The sequence below is a fragment of the Schistocerca nitens genome, chromosome 2 (assembly GCF_023898315.1).
Source record: "Schistocerca nitens isolate TAMUIC-IGC-003100 chromosome 2, iqSchNite1.1, whole genome shotgun sequence".
Classification (NCBI taxonomy): Eukaryota; Metazoa; Arthropoda; class Insecta; order Orthoptera; family Acrididae; genus Schistocerca; species Schistocerca nitens.
Window position 1 is genome coordinate 614,315,930 of NC_064615.1, and position 8,605 is coordinate 614,324,534.

The 8,605-nt window shown below is 42.3% G+C and overlaps 1 pseudogene; it reads left to right on the plus strand.

Annotated features, from left to right (window-relative positions):
• The first annotated feature begins 6,436 nt into the window (after positions 1 to 6,436).
• LOC126238034 (5S ribosomal RNA) lies at positions 6,437 to 6,555 on the plus strand (annotated as a pseudogene).
• The last annotated feature ends 2,050 nt before the right edge of the window (positions 6,556 to 8,605 follow it).

An 8,605-nucleotide genomic window follows, 5' to 3' on the forward strand; every position in this document is an offset into this window, starting at 1 on the left:
AAATTGTGGCGAAATAAGTGAAGTCAATCTGTCATCAACCTGAAAGTTGGTTTGGACATTGTATTGCTTCACTGGACTTGGTCATTTTCGAGCCTAGGCAGTTACAGGATGGCGAGATAATTGCCGCAGGAGAACGAAACCATAAGTAAAAAATACCAGTAACGACTGAGGATCTTTAAACTGGTAGTCTCAATTCCACTTTTTATTTTTCTTGTTTTTAGCTTTTTAGCTGATTCTTGTTTATTTTGAAGTATTTCCTTTGGCCGTTTTCCTACCTACTTCTACATCTAGTCTATACATCACAAAGCTACGTCTCAGAGTGTGACGGAGCGTACACCTGTCGCCACTATCGTTTCTATATTTTCCTATTCTATTCTTGACTGACACATCGAGAGAATGAATGTCGATGAGCCTCGTATGGATTCCTATAGTTCTAGTTTTTTTCTCATTTATTTTGTGAAAAGTATTTGGGAAAAATAAGTAACCTTTTTTTCTTTTGACTGTTTGTATTTGTGGTTGCAAATGTCCCATGTCGAATCGTATCTGTTACTGTTTACGAAGGACGTTCAGACCGATTTTTCAGGGGGGTATATTATCTCTTCGAAGGTTACTATAACCAGCCTTCAGTATTATGAAAGCGAGAGAAATTTAAACGCTCTGCATCGGTGACTGTCAGTGTGTCCTTTTCGTTTCGCAGTGTTTGGCCGTGGCCGTGACAGCAGTGCTGGCAGACAAACCCATCGAGGTCGTGTCCCGCCAGGAGGTCCGCGACGAGCACGGCCAGTACTCTCTCTCGTAAGTATCGACACCCTCATGTGTGTCTGTATCAGAAAGCTCCGAGTAGCTGCATTTTAGCCTGTGTTCCTAATATGTGTGAGTGTTTGACTGTCTGGTAGATACCAATTCATCTTACCCATAGTTCTCCGACTTTCACTGTAGAGACGCCTGCTATTAGTTCATACATTAAAAAATAACAATGTGGAGCTTATAAATCTTATTTAATTTTTATTATAAGCTAGAAACATACTATGAAGGAATGAAATGACACGGGTCAGAGATTACATTGACGCTAACGACGAAAAGAAACACTCTGCAACCATGGCTGCAAGTGACGTTTCATCGTTGGCACCAATATTAATCTATGGCCGTAATAAACACAACTGTATAAGTTACATCTGAGTACTTACGTTACTTCTTTCGTCTTCGACAATCAGCTGCATTCTTGATGATGAAAATGATGCCGGCCGCTGTGGCCGAGCGGTTATATACGCTATAGTCTGGAACCACGCTGCTGCTACGGTCGCAGGTTCGAATCCTGCCTCGGGCATGGATGTGTGTGATGTCCTTAGGTTAGTTAGGTTTAAGTAGTTCTAAGTCTAGGGGACTGATGACCTCAGATGTTAAGTCCCATAGCGCTCAGAGCCTCTTGAACCATTTGAAAATGATGGATATTGTCGAAAGCTCGGGTTTTCGCAGAAAATTAACGTGACAAATGCACAAAGAACATCAAAGAGAGGGTCGCCAGAAAATTCCTTTACACATACAATTATTTCATTGTAAGTTTAGCAGTACAATTATTTGTCCAAAACTTCCCTATATGCATCACTAATGCCCCCTGAACAGCTTCATAGACTTCCATGCCCTCTTACTCTTCCTCTTTTGCAGTTAAATCCAGTTTTAAATGGAATTGCATTGTGCTCCTTTCAGTTCCAAGTTCTGCAGTACGCTTCTGGTCGACTTGAAGAGTGAACGCATCTCTAATGCACTAACTTCAGCTTATGTTCCCCTTAGGGTTGCTGGACGACCAGAGCGGGGTCTTCCCTCACGTGACTAAAGTCTGATGACTTAGTGGCTCCTTATCCAACCGTTCACGAAATGTATCACATGTGCCATATTTTCGTTGTTGTGCTTCCGTTCATGGGCCCACATATTTATCACTAAGCACACCTCCAAAGTGAAGTCGCTGATATCTGCCTCTCTTCTTCATCAAAAACGGTTGAGGCGAACAATGAACTAGTCAAAGCACACACTTTTTTTTCCCCCAGGGCAGTCACATGACACTCACGTAGCGGCAGTCACGATGCAATTCACGTGAGCGCTGTTACCATATCAATGATAAGGTTGGCACGTTCAAATCTTAAATCTGTTACCATCTTACACTGTTTCACGAATTTAATTTAGGTTTTAAGGCACTTTCTGGCTACGCTATAGAACAAATCCATTGCAAAGATGCTACTTCCGTTGTTCTCGGATATCACGTCAGTGTCGATACACAGATTCATGTTAACACGAGAACGTGAGATGTCTTAAGTTTTATGCTAGCCGATATGGTCTTTCACTGTAGTCGTATGTCTTACTACGACACGAACTGCGAAAATTAGAGCGAAACCAATCCCTAGTTATTGTCCACTGTGGTCTCAACAATATCCTACGCCTCGTTTATAAAGTGAACTTGCATTAAAAAAGCATCATGATGTCACGTCCATCTAGAGTCTTACCCACTGCTAGTTTACATCATAACTGTTGTTTACTTTAGATTGTTTCCACAATCACCACAACAGGATAGCAAAATGAGAAAAGTTTTGTCAGACCTATCAACAATATCAACTGCACCAGTGGTAGATGTTCCTTCGTGAGGAACAATCCACATGTGACAAACTGTGCACCATTTATGCTGGGGCCACATGCTTAATGCATGGATGCATTCCATGACTTTACTCCCGAAAATCTGCACCGATGAGCTGTGATTCATCGGTGTTTTTCCACAATATACCCACTGTCTATGTTCACAGGTACCAGACGGCCAACGGCATCTCAGTGGTGGAGCACGGCGAGCTGAAGCCCACCCCTGACGGCAAGGACCACGTTCTGATCAGGAGCGGCCAGTACCAGTACACCAGCCCCGAGGGCAAGCCCGTCGACATCAAGTACAAGGCCGACGAGTTCGGCTTCGTCGCCACCGGAGACGCCATTCCAGTCGCCCCGACCGCTTGAACAGATGACAAATGCTTTGTGACAATGCTTTTATAATAAATATTTAATTTTATACGTATTTTCTGTCCATATTCACTTACACCTCTGCACCCTATTATGTATTGTATCTGGAATGAATTTTCAGTCTGTAATGGAGAGGCCTCCGACTCGAAACTTCCTGGCAGACTAAAACTTTTTACCGGACCAGGACTTGAGCCTGGAACCTTTTGCCTTTTGCGTGCAAATACTTTTACCGAGCGAGCTATCCAGTTACTCCTCACGATTTCCCTCACAGCTTTACTTCCCCAAGAACCTCCTCTTATTTTTCGTGTTTATGATTTGCAAGGTACAGAAAGTTCTACAGCAAGTCACAGTATTAACCCTGTCTACTTCAGAAACAAGACGTGGTCAACAGTAAAGCATTACTGGCAGATAACTCTGTTGCGCCGGAAGGTCACTTGCAAAGCCAGCAGAAAATTACGAGAAGCACGAACAGAAACTTAAACTAACTGAATCAGAAACTGAAAGAAATGGTTCAAATACAGATTTCCAATCGGTAGTTGCAAACTGAGATATCTCATTTTGAATTCTGTAGTAATGGTGACATGTTGTACATAACATTCTAAGATTTCTCCCAAAAATTAGTTACTTATTTTTCGTAAACAGCTTTTCACGTGGTAATTACTTGCGAGTTTCAGGCCTCTGACAACCTGCATGTTCAGGGGTGAAATGGAACAAGCAAATGACGATTTCTTTCGGCAGTTTATAACATGAACACAAAATTCTTGAACAACAAGTCAGGATTGCTTTTCCAACTGGTTTGTATGTAACGTCTTAGCTAGAAAACTACACATTCCTATATTTACAGAAACTAGTTCAAACTTGAAACTTTTTCCTCCCTACAGCTGGTCATCTAGATGCATTCGATATTACAACAAAGTTTTGTTATATTTTTGTTGCATGACTACTTACATCTGTGATCCATTAACGTAAAACAGAGACAAAGAGCATTTATTTTTCATTTCATGACGAATGATGTGAAACGTCGCCTTAGAAAAATTTTGAATGGCTGTGCTGGTAAACTTCTACGTTATTTGATACACAAACAGCTGAACAAAACTGAACGTACTCAGACATTTCTCTCTTTACTTATTCTGATCATCACTAAACTGACACACAATATTTTTAGCGCTACTCAATCTGACTTTCAATAATCTCTACAAAAGAATGGCCCTGACTAACAATAACCTATACCTTTCATGAATCACTTACCTCACAAAAATCTCCGTCACTCGATTGCAATACAGCGAACGCCAACACTGCAAGCTAAATAAAAGATTCTAACTACTGAAGGCACAACTACTGATAGGCATAATTAGCAAATGAAAGATTTTGATAGAGAACAAACAATGTATTTACCTTAATAATGTTCAAAAGTCATCATATATATATCAGTGCATCACATCCAGTCTTACAAATTTCCTTTTTCTGACGGAGACACGTCCAGATGGTTCTCTCTCAAAACTCTGGCATCTCTCTCCACACATCCACCACTGCTGGCGGCTCACCTCCAACTGCCCAACGCTACGCACTGTTCACATCTACATCTACATCTACATCCATACTCCGCAAGCCACCTGACGGTGTGTGGCGGAGGGTACCTTGAGTACCTCTATCGGTTCTCTCTTCTATTCCAGTCTCGTATTGTTCGTGAAAAGAAGGATTGTCGGTATGCCTCTGTGTGGGCTCTAATCTCTCTGATTTTATCCTCATGGTCTCTTCGCGAGATATACGTAGGAGGGAGCAATATACTGCTTGACTCCTCGGTGAAGGTATGTTCTCGAAACTTCAACTAAAGCCCGTACCGAGCTACTGAGCTTCTCTCCTGCAGTCTTCAACTGGAGTTTATCTATCATCTCCATAACGCTTTCGCAATTACTAAATGATCCTGTTACGAAGCGCGCTGCTCTCCGTTGGATCTTCTCTATCTCTTCTATCAACCCCATCTGGTACGGATCCCACACTGCTGAGCAGTATTCAAGCAGTGGGCGACCAAGCGTACTGTAACCTACTTCCTTTGTTTTCGGATTGCATTTCCTCAGGATTCTTCCAGCGAATCTCAGTCTGGAATCTGCTTTACCGACGATCAACTTTATATGATCATTCCATTTTAAATCACTCCTAATGCCTACTCCAAGATAATTTATGGAATTAACTGCTTCCAGTTGCTGACCTGCTATATTGTAGCTAAATTATAAGGGATATTTCTATGTATTCGCAGCGCATTACACTTGTCTACATTGAGATTCAATTGCCATTCCCTGCAACATGCGTCAATTCGCTGCAGATCCTCCTGCATTTCAGTACAATTTTTCATTGTTACAACCTCTCGATATACCACAGCATCATCCGCAAGAATCCTTAGTGAACTTCCGATGTCATCCACAAGGTCATTTATGCATATTGTGAATAGCAACGGTCCTATGACACTCCCCTGCGGCACACCTGAAATCCCTCTTACTTCGGAAGACTTCTCTCCATTGAGGATGACATGCTGCGTTCTGTTATGTAGGAACTCTTCAATCCAGTCACACAATTGGTCTGATAGTCTATATGCTCTTACTTTGTTCATTAAACGACTGTGGGGAACTGTATCGAACGCCTTGCGGAAGTCAAGAAACACGGCATCTACCTGGGAACCCGTGACTATGGCCCTCTGAGTCTCGTAGACGAATAGCGCGAGCTGGGTTTCACACGACCGTCTTTTTCGAAACCCATGCTGATTCCTGCAGAGTAGATTTCTAGTCTCCAGAAAAGTCATTATACTCGAACATAATGCGTGTTCCAAAATTCTACAACTGATCGACGTTAGAGATATAGGTCTATAGTTCTGCACATCTGTTCGACGTCCCTTCTTGAAAACGGGGATGACCTGTGCCGTTTTCCAATCCTTTGGAACGCTACGCTCTTCTAGAGACCTACGGTACACCGCTGCAAGAAGGGGGGCTAGTTCCTTCGCGTACTCTGTGTAAAATCGTACTGGTATCCCATCAGATCCCGCGGCCTTTCCTCTTTTGGGCGATTTTAATTGTTTCTCTATCCCTCTGTCGTCTATTTCGATATCTACCATTTTGTCATCTGTGCGACAAACCAACTGCCCAACACTACACAAGCGAATATTCCAACAATGAGTCCAACCAGCCACAGACTGCACACAACGCAGTCAGCGTTTTTCGTACAGAGCACTACATTGCATTACCAACATAAAAACACAAACAGCCTACTTACAGATGCTCTGAATGCATGTCGCTACTTCAACCTAAGACCTGCATTTCTTAATATTTTCTTGATCTTTTAATTTTCCGATACGTCTGTTGCTTGCTTGGCATTTAGAATTTATAATTTAACTTTATAGTCTATGAATGCTGACAGCCAAAATTAATACACAATATTCGGAGACATGGCCAACGGCCTTGCCACAGTGATGACGCCGGTTCCAGTCAGATCACCGAGGTTAAGCGCTGTCGGGCTTGGTTAGGTCTTGGATGGTTCACCGTCGGGGTCTGCCGAGTGCTGTTGGCAAGCAGGGTGCACTCAGACCTTGTGAGACCGATTGAGGAATTGCTTGACTGACAAGTTTGTTTGTATCCTGAGACATGGGGTGGTGGTGGTGCTAAGTTCCTGTGGGACCAAACTGCTGAGGTCATCGGTTCCTAGGCTTACTCACTACTTAATCCAACTAAAATTAACTTACGCTAGGGACAACACACACACCCATGCCAGGTGGAGGACTCGAATCTCCGACGGGGGCAGCCGCGCGAACCTTAGCAAGGCGCCCAAGACCGCGCGGCTACCCCGAGTGGCTTCTAAGAGATGACTGAATGTCAAAATCCGCTGAGAGAATCATGTGTATTGTCCCTCAAAAAGTGTTCGGTACCGTCACGAATATAGAACACATGATACAGAAGCATACATTTCCTCGTTCTTCCAAATACAAAGAAACACTTATTCTTCCTTTCGATTCTGATACGCATTTTTTATCGTTTCACTTAAGATTAGCATGCCACATGACTTGTTCTCGAAATCCGTGAGGTCCGTCTTACTCCGACAAGGGCCAGTTTTTCCCAACGCTTAACATGCTGTGTAACTCTGCAACATATGGTTCAAATGGCTCTGAGCACTATGGGACTTAACATCCGAGGTCATCAGTCCCCTAGAACTTAGAACTACTTAAACCTAACTAACCTAAGGACATCACACTCATCGATGCCCGAGGCAGGATTCGATCCTGCGACCGTAGCGGTCGCGCGATTCCGGATTGAAGCGCCTAGAACCGCTCGGCCACAGCTGCCGGCTCTGCAACATATACAGACCTTTCGGTGCACGTACGTTGTTGACACTCAATAAATTTTAGTACAGGATAGGGTACTCAATTTATTGGATTTTGGACAGATCTAAAAAAAGAAAGTTACGATTCTTGTAACGCGTCACGCAAACAGCATTTTGGCGGCTGCTGTCAATCAGAGAAGACGTAGTTCACTTTCAGGTCAAAATTAATTTAAGTTTACCTATACATCAGCTGAACGCATGAAATCAAAAGAGCAAGTCTTAGGCGATAAAGATGCTTTAATTTTCCTCTGAAGACGAATGCGGCGCGAAGTCTCAGGTTTCTCGGTCATTTCAAATAGTTGGAATACAGACAAGCCACAATTAGACATGTACTAAGTCCTGGTTGTAGTTTTGCGATGGGGAAAAAAAGACGCTATGAAATATGTATTCTAAAAAAAAGGATATAACATCGTCTTGGTATTACGCGGTGGGTAGTTGAAAAAGTTGCTTGAATATAAGAGTAATAAATTCGAAATAAGAACATTCACTAACAATGAAAGATTCAACCTGTGGACTTTCTGTGGAGAAGGTAGGTATTATATACCGAAATCACGGACATTATTCACAAAGTTTCTGACGAAGAAAGTGTAAGCTATCCACTAGAGAATATATTAAAATTTACTTCATGAAAGACAGCCCTAGGAACAATTTCTCACGTACTTATTTAAGCACTCGAAAGAAAGCGTAAAAAGTTATTGAATTGTAAAAACAGTGAAAGTCTGCTTGAGCAAGAAAAGTTTAACCAGTTTATTTAACATTATAGCAAAGTGTTATTAAAAATGAAGCAATGTTTTAAAATTAAATTTCAAACAAGCTGCTTATCACTGGATAAAGTAAAATACAAAGTTATGAGCACTGAGTATAAACACACCACGTTGCATGACAAACTCAAAGAATACTACAGTTCTTGTGACATGTAAGCTGAAGGAAGGAGGATGATAATGATTTAGCGTCTCGCCGACGTCGAGGTCATTAGAGACCAAATATGAGCCGGACTTGGGAAGTCCAGGGACGTAAATCGGTCGCGCCCTCTCAAAGGAGCCATTCCAGCAATTGCCTTAATCGTTTTAGGTAAACCACGGAAAACTGAAATGTAGATGACGGACAGAGTTTTGAACCACCGTCTTCCCGAATACGAGTCCCATGCCTTACCCACATGGTTCGTTAATGTGTAAGTTTATTGGCTGGTAGTTACTTATTCAAACCACGGGCGGTACAATTAAGAATTTAACTTGAAGATAAG